General features: G+C 39.6%; 1 long non-coding RNA gene across 1 annotated transcript in view; it reads left to right on the forward strand.

The window, feature by feature from the left end:
• Nucleotides 1-17,270, forward strand: part of LOC141995929 (uncharacterized) — a 91,440-nt gene extending 74,170 nt beyond the window's left edge. Inside the window, exons 2-3 of the long non-coding RNA XR_012641440.1 lie at nt 1,865-1,954; nt 17,152-17,270. This is a non-coding gene — a long non-coding RNA (uncharacterized LOC141995929). The remainder of the gene's footprint in view (nt 1-1,864; nt 1,955-17,151) is intronic.

The raw sequence follows: 17,270 nt of genomic DNA on the forward strand, positions 1-17,270 counted from the left end.
ACACTCTTAAATGCATTTATCCTCAGAACATACCTGTGAGGTCAGGAAGTGTTATTATCCTATTTACATACAGGGAACATAGGCACAGAGAAACTAAAGGCCTGATTTTTCAAAGATATTTGGATGCCTAAAAATGTAGATCGGCACCTAGAGGGCTATTTAAGCCTCTAGGCATGAGTTAGGCATTTTGAAAAATTTCACTAGAAGCCTGTTTACACCTTTAGGCACCCAAATACCTTTGAAAATCTGACCCTAAGTACGTGACCTTCCCAGAGTCACAAAAGTTGGAGAGGCAGTAAAGAACTGAACCTTTGTCTACTGAGTTCAAAACTAGTGTCCTAATCATTGGACCTCCTCTCAACCATAATAATGTTTTATACTTAGTTTCTAAAGAAACAGAATCATAGATTCCTAGAAACGTAGGACTGGAAGGGGTCTGGATAGGTCATATTATCCAGTCCCCTGCACTGAGGCAGGACTAAATATTATCTAGACCATCCCTGACAGGTGTTTGTCTAACCTATTCCTAAAAACCTCCAGGGACTGAGATCCTACAACCTCCCTAGGTAATTGGTTCCACTGCTTAACTACTCTTACAGTTAGGAAGTTTTTCCTAATGTCCAACCTAAATCTTCCTTGCTGCAATTTAAGCTCATTACTTCTTGTCCTGTCCTCAGAGGTTAAGGAGAACAATTTATCACCCTCCCCCACCCCCTTTATAACAACCTTTTGCATACTTGAAGACTACTATGTCCACCCTCAGTCTTCTTTTCCTCCAGACTGAACAAACCCAATTTTTTCAATCTTTTCTCATAGGTCATGTTTTCTAGACCTTTTATAATTTTTGTTGCTCTCCTGTGGACTTTCTCCAGTTTGTCCATATCTTTCCTGAAGGTGCCCAAAACTGGACACAAAACTCCAGTTGAAGCCCTGTAAGTGCTGAGAAGAGTGGAAGAATTACTTCTTGTGTCTTGCTTACCACAAGCCTGATAATACATCCCAAGAAGGAGTGCCTGTCTGGCCTGTTGGACTGGGTAGTTGCATGCTCTGACCAAGGGTGAAGAAGGTACAGGGACTGTGGGGAAGTGGCCCAGGAAACATAGCAGCATGGTGAGAAGTTAGTCGCAGCATGAGGTTGCTATCTACAAGGTCCCTAAGTCAGGACCCAGAGTAGTGGGTGGGCCTGGGTCTCCCCAGTTTACCCCTTGGGAAGTGGTAGGATTTGGACCTAAGTATTAACCCCTGGAATGGGGAAACGTGGACAGTGACACGGAAAGAGGGCTGAGTCATGAGGAGGAGGAGGAGGTTCCTGAGGCTGGGAGAGAGGCTGTAGGCAGGCAAACAGGGACAGAGTGACAGTGTGAAAACCATGGATGGGAGGTTATAGGCCTCAAGATAATCCCCAGAGCAACCAGGATTAGGCACCAGACCAGCAGTGAATGATGAGCTCCATGACAGGACTATGTGCTCTTGTTTCTACCACTGCATAGGAAACCTGAATACGATTCCTTGTGTAATCTGCAAACTGTGCCTTTCCTTGTACTTTAATATAATGATCATTCACACAAATCTAGTTTTGTGATTTTTCTGAGGGTTATCTCAGTATGGGTATCACATCACTGTTTCTAATTAAAACTATATAAAAACACCAAGTATAACAACAAAAATAAATAATTTAAAATCACCATGTACAGGTTTCTAAGGCTGTGTCTACGCCAGGGATTTTTTTCCCAAAATTCTCAGCAGTGGTGGGAGATAGCACCAGATGGGAGCCCATGTGGCTTTTGGCATTTTTACCTCCTCCTTAGGTCAGTGAAGATCCTTTAAATACAAACATCTAATTCATTACTGATCATTTTATCAGAAACATCAAGCTACCGAAATTCCACAGAACTGTTGGATGATGCAGTGACAGATACTGGAAAAGGGACAGTAAAGTACAAGTTCTGCTGAGGTGAGGAATAAGAAATGCAGCCCCTCCTACTAAGATTTTCACTGTAGCAACTTGTACCCTGCAACTGTGGGATTCCAATGCCAAATGCTGCCACACACTGAAAATAGGGAAGCAGTGTAATATAAATATATAAACACAAGGAATACTAGTCTTGGCAGGCAGTGGTGCATAATTCTAGGGCTCCTGCGCTAGTATTTAGTCTACCCTGCTACATAGTTTAGGCCTTGAATCTAGCCGATTTTGAATTCCTTAGATTTCCAATTTGGAAAGCAAAAAGGCAAATACAAAACTGGGATATCATCATGTACGTGACTAGAACCAACACAGAAATGTTAGATCTTACCCATTAAGTTTCATTGTTTGCTCTGCATTCTTTCCAGGCTGTTTAGGAATTGTTGGATCCCAGCTTAGACAGTGAAATCTTTGTTTTTAATTGTCTTATTTTTACAGTGACAAATTCGTAAGTAAATTTCTAATCCAGTTATTTTTGGTGTTGTGTAAATGATTACACAATAAATTGATAATGTACAAGACAGTTCTAGACAATTGTCTTTCACATGGTGGCACTCCAGGGGATTGGTCCTGCTTTGAGCAGGGGGTTGGACTAGATGACCTCCTGAGGTCCCTTCCAATCCTGATATTCTATGATTCTAACCTGTCCTGAAAAAAGTTTCTGTCCTACAAAGTTTCTCAGCAGAAAAAAGGAAAAACTACTATTTTACAAATTCATAAACAATTTGTAAACACTTGAAATGAATAGAATAGAAATGAATAAATGCAGGTGATGAATCTGACACATTTCTGAAGCAGAAGGGTATTTTGAGATCTGAGAGTTTGGCAGGTTATTTTGTGACTCCACTTTGTGAAAACTCAATCTGCTGAGCCCTATTGACAAATTAATTGATATAGCCATATGCCATTGTACTTACAAGCATTCTTAATTATAACAAAAATCAACCCATTCATTTTTTAAAATTTTGATCTTGGTAAAATTATAGCAGATGCATCTCACACACCCTTCTAATCTGCAGTCTGTTTTGAGTTTTCATCTCATCAGTCAAGAAGGGCCAGCCATGGTTGATCCTATAACTGATTCCCTCAGGAGCTGCACAAAGTGGTGTTTGAAACTCAAGTCATTTCCCTCTGAGTCAGAGGGCAAGTGGCAAAAACAAGGATTTAGCCTAATGCTAGGGGTCATCCTAGGTGCTGGAAATAGGGGTGCAGCAGCACCCTCTGGCTTGAAACGGTTTCCATCATATATAGGGTTTACAGTTTGGTTCAATGGCTCAGAGAATCCCCACTATACAAATTGTCCCAGCACCCCTGGGGGGTCACCGTAGGTCCGAACCACTAAAGATTCTATGGTGCTTTTTGTTAGCCAAAGCCTTGGCTAAATGCCAGTTCACATTTGGCCACCCATAATGGCTTTAATTGGATATAGTGTAGCTGGAAGTAGCAAGTCATTCACTACATTACGTCCAAAGGTAATTCCATTTCAGCAGTGGGTGAAGTGAGTTGTATATATGCCTGGGCCCATTTCTGCTATCAGTTACATTCTTAGATGATTTAGGGGGGTTGAATGAGTATAAAGGGGGGGGCAGAAACTGGCTCACTGTTTTATAACATCTTGGTGTCCCATTTTGGATGAAAAGCACCATTTAAATGTGAGACTTTCAACCCCTCTGTTTTCCAAAATGACATTAGAAGAAAAGTATGTTTCAGTCCATTTCATTAGCACAATTTCTTAAACTGGGGAAAACAATTAGTTAATAGGGAAATTTACTGAAGAGTAGAATGTTTCAGGTTGCTGCAACGTGCCTCTTGTGTTTCAAGATTTACAGCACTACTGTTTATAAGCATCACTTCAGGAATAATATGTATTCTACTTTCATAAATGCCAAGTTAGACATTAATTTAATATTTTACTTTATACAAATTGAGGCTCAATTAAATTAACACAATTTAGTGTTTGAGAATCATATGAATGGAATAATTAAAATGATCAAAGCAGGAAAAGAGTCCTTTTAACAAAATTAATAATAGAAAGTTTTCCAAAAGTATATTCTTTTCTGTTAATTCATTTATTAAAAAGAATGAAGTCTACTATCATGAGAAAAAGTGTCCTATCTTTTACAGCTTCACAGCAAGGTAAGAATTTCTCTCTCATGCTTTGCTGGGAAAAATGAAAGCTTGAGATGGAATTACTAAAGGTCTGGATTTGCATTTTTTCAGCAATCCAGGCAAATAAGAGCTGTTATGATTATCATCATTCTAGAAGTCTCTGTTTACAGATCTTCTGACAAAACTGTTGGTCAACTGCTTGATAGATACTTCTCTAGTTATCTAACATTATCAGAGTGGATCAAAAGGAGCAGCAAATTACTATGGTAATGTGGTATATTCATATGAGGTGAAATTCCCCCACCCAATATGTTCTATAGATACCAACATGCACAAAGCAATTGGATGTTATGCAGGTCACTAAGTGTGGAAAAAGGGGAAGCAGAATGGAATTCAACCCCCTGACCCATGGGTGGGCTACAACACAGCCCTCTCTAACTGGTTTATATATTGACAGCATCCATGCTGTACTAAATGGGCCAGATCCTGGCCTACGTTAGGGTAGCTTTGCACTACTCCATTATTGCACTTTACATTGCTCCAAGTTGGCTCAGCTTACCATGGGAGGAATTCTGTCTGTGTAGGGGAATTCTTGGGTGATGTTCAGTGGCTGCAGCACCTCCTGCCCCCGACATACACAGCACCCGTAGCCAGTTCAGGGGATGCAATTGGGACAGCAGAGGTAACCAGAGTGTCCCTGCATCTCGGTCATTCCCAGCTATTCGAATGTCCCTTGGCATCGCACCAACACTTTTCTTTGCATAAACTATATTTTAACATACAAAGAATAGTATCTAGAGTTCAGAAATGATTATAGGTTATTCTTCCATTGTTTGGGATGCTGCGCATCTAAGGAAACAGAAATAGTTTAATAGATGCTGTAATTTGATTTCATACTAGGATTCCATTATTCAGGGAGAAACAGCGAAAATATATCAAAAATTGTTGACCCTCTGCAAACAGGCTTTCACCTACATTAACTGTTGGGTAAAAACAGAATGTAATGTTTGCAGTGCAATTTGTCACAGAAATGGAGGTTCAATTAGTCCCAATGACTTACTAAAGACATTTTAAACACAATGTCCAAATTTTTCTACATAAATTAAACATGATGTAATTGAGTGTACCATTAAGTGTCTCGTCACTGTTGATTCATGTGGAAATCACAGAAATTTCACTGATCATTATGCATTCATTTGATATTCATGCGGATGCCATATGTGCCTCCATAAGGATTCTACAGTTATTCAGCATGCAATAAGTTTTAAATTACCATTAAAAAGACATTAAAAGGCAATCTCAAAATACCACCACAAAGGTAATTTCATTTAAAGAGTGCTAATGAAACACGTTCTGCATTAAAAATCTGAAATACAAAGTAGGTTAATCATGAATCAGCAGAAATAATTCAGGAGAAAATACTGTTGAATTGCAAGTCAGAATAAAAAGAATATTTGAACAAAAGGTTTTTGTCTGTCTGGTCTAGATTTTTGACAGGTGAAGTGTAATTGCATGACAAGTACAATTTTCCTTTCAACTGGTATGTAGCACTATGGCAATATAGCATTTTGCTACTGGGAAAATATTCATTACTGAAACAAGTATAGTTGTCCAGATTCTCACTGCATTCATTTTCCACTGAAGGGGAGCAGATGGCCACAAGGAACCTGGCTGTGGCTCCCTATTTCTCAGATTGGCTCTTTGCCAGCCCCAATATATGACAGTTGGTACTGACTCCTAAGGGTTGAGTGACAGCTGAAAATAGCTGGAACACTGTTTTGCTCAGGCTACTCCATTTCCTGCCCTGGCACACCCTCTGTGTAGCCGGGAGGAGAGACGGCATAAGTGCTGTCATAGCCAGCTCCACACTAGTGGAGGATTCCCCCATGCTCCAAGAATGTTCATCAGGTGCGACACTGTCTGTTTCTATCCCTTTTTATATCTCCAGAGCAGCACAAAGGATCTAGAGTAGAGCAGAGAATCCTGCTCACTGTATCTAAAAATATTTAAGCCATTATAGGATGGCTTATCTCTTTCCCTTAGAGACCTACTTCTACTCAACAAAGTCCCTTCTCTGAGTTAGGCTTTATGGCATTAAACAAGAGCAAGAAAGTGAAGGGCCAGTCCTGTGTGGTGCTGAGTACCTTCCTGAAAGATGCTGAGCACCCTCAGCTCCCCCTGATGAAAATCTGTTTCAATGTATTCTAGTTTTGAAAGCTAAGTGGGGAAAATTCTAATAAACAGCAGCAGTACCTCTGGAAAAAATAGATTATCTTTAATAACTGAGTGTCCAGGCATAGTCGTTGCCTCTAAGGAAGGTGAGGGTTATTTATCAATGCATGAAGTGGGGTTAGGAAAATCCTCCTATCAGATTGGATGGGAAATTTGTGTATAGAGTAAAGCTAAATAATTCTAGCTTTCTGACAGGATAATTTTTTAGGTTTGTGTCCCAAGCAAATGGAAATTTGTGCCATTGAAATGACTGGAAAAATCTATGACAAAATGCAAAAGTTACAAGATGTGCTGCTGTAAAAATGATTGTGACAAGAGGTGTGACTTGTTTCTGTGTTGTTGTAAAGTAACATTTTGGCCTGTCTAAAGTAAATGTCCTGTCACACATACACACTTTGCCCATAACAGTGAAAGATTAGCCCAAATGATATACCTTGAAAATTTGTCCTCATCTCTGAATAAAGAGAAACGTTCCTTTGTGTGGTTAATTGGAAGCCCTCAGTCATTTCACAGATTAACCTCATCGCAACCTGCCTCTAATACAAGGATGCTGATTTCTCTCTCCCCTTCTTTGCTCAGCTAAAAGTCCATTGTCATATTACTACCATCTTATTTTATACCAGGTATTCAGGACGTAGCCTTGCACCAGTATGACAGGTGGTTGGTAAGAAAAGAAGTGTGACCATCATTAGCCAGATCTTAAATTAAATCAGTATATAATACTTGATGGAGACCTAAGCTCTGCATAATCCTTTTCATCAGATCACACTGTCCTGCCAACATGACTCATGCCTGTTCTTGATGTACTTTGTCCAATGGGTGAGTTCAATATCTATGCCCATTAAAACTCTTGGACTCTTTGCTGAAACTGCCATTATGCATGATAAATGTGCCAATTGAAAATGTAGTTTAGACATGTTTCCACTAGGTAATGGACTGAGACCACTACCTCCTTTCATATAAACCACCAAGTAATCATCAGCTTAAACTAGCGATCTAAAAGTGAACGGATCAGTATCCCATCTCAATAAGCAACCCAAGGATCTGTACCTTGTTCCCTGTTTGTTTTCCTCTTAAGTTAAGGGAAAAGAAAATGGGTTTTCTGCTTCTATATATTTTGTAAACTGTAGACCCTCACAACATCTCACACCTTACAATTCACACACAGAAAGTTGGTATCTCCTTACTTCTCAGCAAAGACTTAATGTCAGGCTGCTGCAGCTTCCTATTACTAAGACTTCAGTCTTTTTACACCGTATCTGGCAGTGTAAGTCCTAGTACATGTATATGATGAAAAATTAAAACTAAAAAGACAACTGTCAAAATAAATGAACAGAGTATAGTGTGTTGTGATAATTATCCTGGAGTTTTAAAATTTACTAATTCACATATTATGAAGGTTCTAGTGGGCTGGATATGTAGGAATTTATAAAATCAAAAACTTTTAAAGTAATGTTTTCTTCATTATCCTGCACTGTTTTTGAAGTTATGCTGTGCAGCCTGAAAAGTCAGCTGCATATTTTCATATATATCCCAATTATATTTCATAAAATGCAGCCATAAATATAATCTAATTCCCATGCAAATTAAGTACATTCTGCACAAAAAACTGAATTCTAATACTGCACTAAATTTTGTTTTGCTGCCAGACAGAAAACAATGAGTTATAAGTAAAATGTACCTTATTCAGTACGTCCAGAATACAAAAAAAAACCCAAAAAACCCACCACCACCAAAACCTCCAGTTTCTATGGCACAGGATATCTCAAATGTCTTATTTTATTTACACAGAAAAAATACTTGCACTTTTTCTAGAAATTTGCAAGTATGAAAAGACTGGTCACCAAATCACTATAGATTGCTTTAACAGGCTTATTTTAGCAGCCTTATGTATTGCCTTATGGGAACGTTAGCACAGCTTAGTATGTGTGTAAGTGTCTCATTTTAGGAAACATAAAGCAAAACAGGACATGTAGCTACAGCATGAGTTTCAGAAGATAAAAACTCCAAAGACTGTTTGCAAACTTGAATGACAGTAAATGTGGAGCAATGGGAAATTTCCATTTCCAGTTATTATTTTGCTTCACTTTGTTGAAATGCTCAAGGATTTGATACACATGGGAAAGCAAAAGTTTCCCACACTCCACCACCCACGCAAAAAGCTTTCTGAGTACCAAACACCACAATAAATACAGCCACTGAAATTAGTCTAAATCAGCAGACATTTTAAAAGACATTTTAAATTACGATACACACCAAAAAAAATCTGCCCAGAAAAAGACACAACTGTGTGGTTCACGTCTTTCCCAGTTAAAGAGCTGAGGTCAGTTTAAAAATCTTTTTAAAAGAATTTGCTTTCCCTGGGTTAGTTAACCCTTTAGATAGCTAAACTGAAAAGATATTGGAAGATTTAATTGTTTACTTTTAGTACTTTAGTTTAGTTCTGATGCACTATAACAGTGATAAAATATTTAGGTTGTACACACTACAAGGGGATGTTTACAACCAACCAACCAAAGTTTTCATTGACATTTTAAACCAATTGTGAAAGTTTCTAGTTTAAACATTTTATGTATTTATTTTTAATTGAGACCTGATTTTTAGTCTAAATTCCCGGCCAACGTCCTTTAATGTGGAAGTTACAGAAAGCCTTTTTATCTGAGAAGCAACAGAAGAGGAGGAAAAGGTGTCATAAAAGAGTGGGAGGAATTAATGTTCATAGGCACCTTCCACCTCTTTCTAGATCTGCAAGTCCCACCTACTCAATCATCCAGTCCTTGCATATTTAAATAATTTAATTTTACTTTTACTTTAATTTTACTTTATTTGTAAAATGCATCCTTTAGCAGACCATTCTCTGTTCCATTGATAGTATAAATATTCCCTTTCCAATACATATTCGTTCTAACACATTTCTTGGCTCCTAAGAATGTTCCATATCACATATACACAAACCCCCACTGAAGAAATTCATAATAAAAACAGATGTAGACTGGGAGGCACAGTGCTGAGAAGCTTATCAAATCTCTGGGTGTTTATTGTGTAATACTTAAAAGAAAGTGACTTCCAACGGTACATACTGAAACACTGGCAGAGGTGACTGCATTGTTACAGAGCACATAGAATCAATCATATGGTTTCAGCAGAGGCAAGTAAAATGACCGAGAAATAGTGTGAGAATCTGGAAGGATTCATCAGCATAGAGTGCAAAGGATTCACAATAGGGCTGTCAAGTGATTAAAAAAATTAATCGCGCTCTTAATCGCAATTAATCGCACTCTTAATCGCAATTAATCGCACTCTTAATAATAGAATACCATTTATTTAAATATTTTGGATGTTTTCTACATTTTCCAATATATTGATTTCTATTACAACACAGAATACAAAGTGTATAGTGTTCTTTATTTTTTATTACAAATATTTTTCAATTAATCTAATACACGTACTGTAGTGCAATCTCTTTATCATGAAAATTGAACTTACAAATGTAGAATTATGTACAAAAAAACCTGCATTCAAAAATAAAATGTAAAACTTCAGAGCCAAAAGTCCACTCAGTCCTACTTCAGCCAATTGCTTATACAAACACATTTGGTTACAACTTGCAGGAGACAACGTTTCCTGCTTCTTGTTTACAAGGTCACCTGAAAGTGAGAACAGGAGTTCGCATGGCACTGTTGTAGTTGGTGTCATAAAGATTCATATGTCCCCTAATGCTTCAACCAGCATTCCAGAGGACAGGCATCCATGCTCTTGATGGGGTTTTGCTTGATAACAATCCAAAGCAGAGTGGACCGACTCATGTTCATTTTAATCATCTGAGTTAGATGCCACCAGCAGGTTGATTTTCTTTTATTTTTTTGCGGTTTGGGTTCTGCAGTTTCCTCATCGGAGAGTTGCTCTTTTAAAACTTCTGAAAGCATGCGCCACATCCCGTCCCTCAGATTTTGGAAGGCACTTATGATTCTTAAACCTTGGGTGAAGTGCTTTAGCTATCTTTAGAAATCTCACATTGGAACCTGCTTTGCATTTTGTCAAATCTGCAGTGAAAGTGTTCTTAAATTGAACATGTGCTGGGTTGTCATCCGAGTCTGCCATAACATGAAATATCTGGCAGAATGCTGGTAAAACCTCACAGCAGGAGATATAAAATTCTCCCCGCAAGGAGTTCAGTCACAAATTTAACTAATGCATTATTTTTTTAACGAGAGTCATCAGCATGGAAGCATGTCCTCTGGAATGGTGGCCAAAGCATGAAGGGGCATACGAACATTTTGCATATCTGGCAGGTAAATACTTTGCGATGCCGGCTACAAAAGTGCCATGCGAATGCTGGTTCTCACTTTCAGGTGACATTGTAATTAAGAAGTGGGCAGCATTATCTCCCAAAAATGTAAACAAACTTGTTTCTCTTAGCGATTCGCTGAACAAGAAATAGGACTAAGTGGACTTGTAGGCTCTAAAGTTTTACATTGTTTTGGAGTGCAGTTACGTAACAAAAAAAATGTACATTTGTAAGTTGCACTTTCAAGATAAAGAGATTGCACTACAGTACTTGTATGAGGTGAATTGAAAAATACCATTTCTTTTGTTTATCTTTTTTACAGTGCAAATATTTGTAATAAAAATATATAAAGTGAGCACTGTACACTATGTATTCTGTGATGTAACTGAAATCAATATATTTGAAAATGTAGAAAAAATCCAAAACATTTAAATCGGTATTCTATTGTTTAACAGTTTGATTAAAACGGCAATTAATTGCAATTAATTTTTTTAATCATGATTAATTTTTGAGTTAATTGCATGAGTTAACTGTGTTAAATCGACTGCCCTAATAATTATATATTGTAAAGCATTTGGGCATTCTTCACACTTAAAGGTGTCATGACATCTTATCCATGTGTGACTGTTCAACATTTAATTCAATGTGAGATTCAAATGTGAAAAATAACTTTAAAAGCGTTCATCCCTACAGTGTCTCATTCTCTAATTATAGCAAAATGTAGAAGTAGAATCCTGCACTGACAGAATCATTTTACTATTTTTGTAGTTTAGCTCAATTTATTTCTTTTCTTTTCTCCTCTACCCCGCGCCCCCCTAAGACTGAAGGAGTTTTTAATGTGCATTTCTTGGTACATGACACATTCCTGTCTCCACAGTAAAATACTATTCCACAGATTTATAATGTGTATAATCCAATGCTACTGGTTATTCAGTTGAAATGTGGGTGGGTGGGTGGAAGACTCCTGCTTATACGTAAAGAGAACAGACTATTAGATCAAGATCTAGATACACAGGGCCAGATTTTCAAAGATATTTAGGCACCTGAAGATGCAGCTAGGCACACAGATTCGATTCTTTAGTCCCCTTGAATTCACTAGAAGTTAGATTAGGTGCTTTTGAAAAACTCAGTAGGTGCCTGTTTGCCTATTTAGGCACCTAAATACCTTTTGAAAATCTGCCCCTTAGTCTATATTTAGCACTTAAATATAAAACCTGATTTTGAGAGATGCTTAGCCTGCAGCAGCTGCTATTAACTCTGATAGGAACTGTTGGATGCACTTGAGAATTAGGTTGCTTATTGAGGTGCCTAAATAAGAATTTAGGAGCCCAAATTTAGACACTCACTTTTGAAATCTTGGTCTTCCCTCTTCTCTAATGATTAGAGGATGAAAGTGGTCTGCCACTGCGTTGGTTTCTCTGGTTGACCTCAGTTATTTTGGCTGTAAAAGCTTACGATCATGCTCCCTGTGGTCCTCTGAAATATTTGTAAGTGAGATACTGGAGTCACTGTTAATACTCATGAACAAAGAGGAATGACTCACATTCCCACAAGACACAAGAAAAATTTCTGGTCTTAGGCTCGTCACTGCTTTACTTCAATCTCCTGCTGAACCCATAGTGCCTGCTGTCACGGTGATCATTCAAAGACTGTAGGTGTCAAGGTTCCTCCCCAACTCTGAACTCTAGGGTACAGATGTGGGGACCTGCATGAAAAACCTCCTAAGCTTATCTTTACCAGCTTAGGTCAAAACTTCCCCAAGGTACAAAATATTCCACCCTTTTGTCCTGGGATTGGCCGCTACCACCACCAAACAAATACTGGTTACTGGGGAAGAGCTGTTTGAACACGTCTTTCCCCCCAAAATACTTCCCAAAACCTTGCACCCCACTTCCTGGACAAGGTTTGGTAAAAAGCCTCACCAATTTGCCTAGGTGACTACAGACCCTTGGATCTTAAGAGCAATGAACAATCCTCCCAACACTTGCACCCCCCCTTTCCAGGGAAATGTTGGATAAAAAGCCTCACCAATTTGCATAGGTGACCACAGACCCAAACCCTTGGATCTGAGAACAATGAAAAAGCATTCAGTTTTCTTACAAAAAGACTTTTAATAGAAATAGAAGTAAATAGAAATAAAAAAAAAATCCCCCCTGTAAAGTCAGGATGGTAGATACCTTACAGGGTAATTAGATTCAAAACATAGAGAACCCCTCTAGGCAAAAACCTTAAGTTACAAAAAAGATACACAGACAGAAATAGTTATTCTATTCAGCACAATTCTTTTCTCAGCCATTTAAAGAAATCATAATCTAACACGTACCTAGCTAGATTACTTACTAAAAGTTCTAAGGCTTCATTCCTGGTCTATCCCTGGCAAAGACAAAATATAGACAGACCCACATACCCTTTGTTTCTCTCCCTCCTCCCAGCTTTTGAAAGTATCTTGTCTCCTCATTGGTCATTTTGGTCAGGTGCCAGCGAGGTTACCTTTAGCTTCTTAACCCTTTACAGGTGAGAGGAGATTTCCTCTGGCCAGGAGGGATTTTAAAGGGGTTTACCCTTCCCTTTATATTTATGACAGTAGGTAAGAATCCCAAACTAGTCTTCCTCACCAATCCCGTCAGAACACCTTTTGGGAATGACCAGAGCCACACACTTGTCAAGAGACAAATGCTTCAGAAAGAAGTATGAAGATCATTTGTTGAAAGAGTGGTAAATTAACATCTGTTTCACATGACAAATATTAATAGAACAGTTATTAAAACTGCACACATATGACACAGTCATTTATGTGATCAAACTAGTAGTAGTAAATGTCCTTGGCCATATCTGTATAGTCACATTGGCTGTTGTCTTGTGTTACTACCACAAAACAATTCTAATGATCTGTGGTGGGGCATCTGACCCACACTGGCAGAAAAAGGGTTAAAGCAGCCCAGGTGAGGCTGCACAGGAGATAGCTAATTAGGAAAGGGCTTGTAGAGACACCCAGTCAGGAGAAGGCGTAGAGAGACAGCCAATCAGGGTCAGGCCAAGGCCATATAAGAAGGGCTGATGAACAGAGCAGCTTCAGTCACTCCCTGGACTTCGAGGAGGGAGGACTGTTTGCCCTGAAGGAGGGAGAAGAGACAGCACCATGGTCAGAGCAGTGCTGCATGGGGTCAGGGGAGCATGACTGAGTTCCTGGCTGACTGCTGCCCTGATACCAGGGCAGAGAAGGCGCTAGGGCTGCAGGGAAGTGGCCCAGGGAAACAGACAGCAGGGGTTGGAGGTGACGCAGCATGTGGCTGCTGGCTAGAGGGTCCCTGGGCTGGGACCAGGAGTAGTGGGCGGGCCCAGGTCTGTGTCCCCCCACCCGCCACTGAGGGGAGTGGCTAGAGTGTGGGCTACTGTTTGCCACTGATATAGGTGGCTAGACCCTGGACGGCAACCTGCCACTGAGGCAAGTGGCTGGACAGAGGACAGGGGGAGGCAGAGAATCGCATGGGGCACAGCTGGAAGGCTGTGTCCAGAAGAAGACACCATGGTCCTGAGAGCGACATGGGTGCTGATGACAGAAGCGACAGCGGCGATATGCCATGAGATGAAGGTGCACTGGCAAACCAGAGCTAATTCCCAGGAAGGTCAGCCGGAGGTGCCATGGTGGTGAGTTGAACCCCATCACAGAAGTTCCGAGTGCTAAGAAAGAAATTTGGGTCAAAATTCAACTGTGATGTAAGCAGGAGGAATTCCTTTGTTGTCAATAGAGCTCTTAGGGTTCGTAGAATCATAGGACTGGAAGGGACCTTGAGAGGTCATCTAGTCCAGTCCCCTGCACTCATGGAGGACTAAGTATTATCTAGACCATCCCTCACAGGTGTTTCTCTAACATGCTCTTAAAAATCTCTAATGAGGGAGATTCCACAACCTCCCTAGGTAATTTCTTCCAGTGCTTAACCACCCTGACAGTTAGGAAGTTTTTCCCAATGCCCATAGCTTCTAGTCCTCTTCTCAGAGGTTAAGGACAACAATTTTTCTCCTTCCTCCTTGTAACAACCTTTTATGTACTTGAAAACTTGTCATGTCCCCTCTCAGCCTTCTCTTTTCCAGAGTAAATAAAAGCCAATTTTTTAATCTTCCTTCACAGGTCATGTTTTCTTTAATCATTTTTGTTGCTTTTCTCTGGACTTTCTCAGATTTGTCCACATCTTTCCTGAAATGTTGTGCCCAGAGCTGGACACAATACTCCAGCTGAGGCCTAATTAGCGCAGAGTAGAGCAGAAGAATTACTTCTCGGGTCTTGCTTACAACACTCCTGCTAATACATCCCAGAATGATGTTCACCTTTTTTGCAACAGTGTTACACTTAAAGAAAAGGTGTACTTGTGGCACCTTAGAGACTAACAAATTTATTTGACTCATGTTTAGCCTTTGGTCCGCTGTGACTCCCCGGATCCCTTTCTGCATTACTGCTTCCTAGACAATCATTTCCCATTTTGTATGTGTGCAATTGATTGTTCCTCCCCAAGTGGAGTACTTTGCAATTGTCCTTATTCAATTTCATCCTATTTACTTCAGATCATTTCTCCAGTTTGTCCAGATCATTTTGTATTATAATCCAAACTACTTGCAACCCCTCCCAGCTTGCTATCATCCGCAAATTTTATAAAAGTGTGCTGTCTATGCTATTATCTAAATCATTGAAGAAGATATTGAACAGAACCAGACCCAGAACTGATCTCTGCGGGATCCCCCTTGTTATGCCCTTCCAGCATAACTGTGAACCACATAACTACTATCTGGGAATGGTTTTCCAACCAGTTATGCACCCACCTTATACTAGCACCATCTAGGTTGCATTTCCCTAGTTTGTTTATGAGAAGGTCATGCAAGACAGTATCGAAAGCTTTACTAAAGTCAAGATATACCATGTCTACCGCTTTCCTATCCACAAGGCTTGTTACCCTGTCAAAGAAAGCTATCAGGTTGGTTTGTCACAATTTGTTCTTGACAAATCCATGCTGCCTGTTACTTAACCTTATTATCTTCCAGATGTTTGCAAATTGATTGCTTTATTTGCTCCATTATCTTTCCTGGTACAGAAGTTAAGCTGACTGGTCTGTAATTCCGCAGGTTGTCCTTATTTCCCTTTTTATAGATTGGCACTATATTTGCCCTTTTCCACAAGAGTCTTGTGGAATCTCTCCTGTCTTCCATTACTTTTCAACGATAATTGCTCATGGCTCAGATATCTCCTCAGTCAGCTCCTTGAGTATTCTAGGATGCATTTCATCAGGCCCTGGTGACTTGAAGAAATCTAACTTGTCTAAGTAATTTTTAACTTGTTCTTTCCCTATTCTAGACTCTGATCCTACCTCATTTTCACTGGCATTCACTTTGTTAGACGTCCAATCACCACCAACCTTCTTGGTGAAAACCGAAACAAAAGTCGTTAAGCACCTCTGTCATTTCCACATTTTCTGTTATTGTTTCCCCCCACCTCATTGAATATCAGGCCTACCCTTCCTTGGTCTTCCTGTTGCTTCTAATGTATTTGTACAATGTTTTCTTGTTACCGTTTAGGTCTCCAGCTAGTTTGATCTCATTTTGTGCCTTGGCCTTTCTAATTTTGTTCCTACATACTTATGTTATTTGTTTATATTCATCCTTTGTATTTTGACCTAGTTTCCACTTTTTGTAGGACTCTTTTTTGAGTTTCAGTTCATTGAAGATCTCTGGTTAAGCCAGGCTGGTCTCTTGCCATACTTCCTATCTTTCCTATGCAGTGGGATAATTTGCTCTTGCGCCCTTAATAATGTCTCTTTGAAAAACTGCCAACCTGTCTTCAATTGATTTTCCCCTTAGACTTGCTTGCCATGGGATCTTACCTACCAGCTCCCTGAGTTTGCTAAAGTCTGTCTTCTTGAAATCCATTGTCTTTATTTTGCTATTCTCCCTCCTACCATTCCTTAAAATCATGAACTCTACCATTTCATGATCACTTTCACCCAAGCTGCCTTCCACTTTCAAAACCTCAACCAGTTCCTTCCTATTTGTCAAAATCAAATCTAGAACAGCCTCTCCCCAGTAGCTTTCTCCACCTTCTGAAATAAAAAATTGTCTCCAATACATCCCAAGAACTTGATGGATTGGAGACAACTTGATGGACTGTGCCCTGCTGTGCTTTCCCCCCACACGTGTCTGAGTAGTTGAAGTCCCCCATTACCACCAAGTCCTGTGCTTTGGACGATTTTGTTAGTAGTTTAAAAAAAAGCCTCATCCACCTCTTCTTCCTCGTTTGGTGGTCTGTAGTAGACCCCTACCATGACGTCACCCCTGTTTTTTTACCCTTTTTATCCCTACCCGGAGACTTTCAACAAGGCAGTCTCCTATTTCCATCTCAAACGCAGTCCAAGTGTATACATCTTTAATATCTAAGGCACCACCTCCTCCCTTTTTCCCCTGCCTGTCCTTCCTGAGTAAGCTGTACCCTTCTATACCAATAATCTGTGATGCCAACTGTAACCAGGGAAAAATTAAAACTAAATAAATCCCCTCTGTTTCCCTTTTACAGGTACAAATTCTTGGACTTATCAGGATCTATCACCTGAGGAAGGAGCTCCTGTGTCCCACCCTCCCTCAGAAGTGTTGTGCAGGAAAGAAGAGGAAAGACAAAAGTTATGCTGAAACAGG

The sequence above is a fragment of the Natator depressus genome, chromosome 11 (genome assembly GCF_965152275.1).
Source record: "Natator depressus isolate rNatDep1 chromosome 11, rNatDep2.hap1, whole genome shotgun sequence".
In the NCBI taxonomy this organism is placed as follows: Eukaryota; Metazoa; Chordata; order Testudines; family Cheloniidae; genus Natator; species Natator depressus.